Source organism: Plecotus auritus (genome assembly GCF_963455305.1).
Source record: "Plecotus auritus genome assembly, chromosome: 7".
NCBI lineage: Eukaryota > Metazoa > Chordata > Mammalia > Chiroptera > Vespertilionidae > Plecotus > Plecotus auritus.
The window spans coordinates 51,792,057-51,793,259 of record NC_137774.1 but is presented as its reverse complement, the minus strand read 5'-3'; positions in this window follow the sequence as shown (position 1 = coordinate 51,793,259).

Here is a 1,203-nt window from a genome sequence, read left to right as displayed (position 1 = left end):
GGACGCCGCCGGGAGCCGCTTCTTTACTCCTGGGAAAGTAGCAGCAGAGCTGTGGAGCCTGAGCTGATCCATTCACTTATTAAAGAATTGCATTGATGGAATGTACAGTCTCCTGTCTTGGAAAGCCTTTGGTTTGCATCCAAACCTTAATTTCCTACTTACTGGGCTTCTGGGCTAAGGGAAGAGTAGAGGGAAATACAATCCATCTAATAGAGAAGGTAAAAACTTATTTGTATTGCTCTTTTTATTCGTTGTATAACATGAGTGGGCTGGAAGGGAAAAACTGATTTTCTCTGGGAGGGAGGAGCGGGAATCACGAATGGTGGGTTCTGAGCGATGCTGCAAAGGCAACATGGAGAGAAGGCAAGGCCTCTGGTGTGTGGTAGTTGGGGCAGTTTGAGCAAAATCAGAGGTGGAAAACCATAGAGTGCATTTGGAGTGATCGTAGAGAGCTATTTGGTTCATAAGGCAGGGTGTATAGGAAGGAATGCAACAGGCATGATGCCTGGGACAGTGGGGCCTTCAGCCTTAGGTGGAGGCGTGGGGGGAACTGATGCTGGACATCTGCGAGCAGGGAAAGAATTTATGGAAGCCATGAATGAGCAATGGAAGTTCCATCTGGACAGGTGGCAGTGGAAACAAAGCAGAAATGCAAGCATATTGAAACAAATCACAGGACCTGGGAACTGTCCAGGTGGAGGGAGTGCTGAGGGGCCAGCATGACCCCAAGGCCTTGACCCTGGGTGGGTTTGAATTCCAGGAAGTTCTACAGTCTCTCTCTCTCAGGGTGTTTAATACACTCACACAAAACTCCCGAAAAGCATTCGCTATCACAATACCGAAAATAATCACTGATGTGTCCAACATTCTATTGTGTATGCTTTCAATCATTTTTCTATTGAATATGTATGTATATAATAGTTATTTGCAAAAATAGATAATTGTAATGCTTATATTTGTTTATAAATATATATTATTATAATACTTATACCTAAATACATAATTAATAACATATTTGGAATCACACTGCTGATTTGTAGTTTCCCTTTCCCTATTTAAATATTATAAATGTGTTTCCATTGCATTAGCTCTTAATACACAACCTGATTTTTCAAAACCTTTTTTTATCTCTAAAAACACTAAATATCGCTTATTTCAGTGGAAATTTCAGAAAATACAGTAAGCAAATGAAGAAAATAGAAA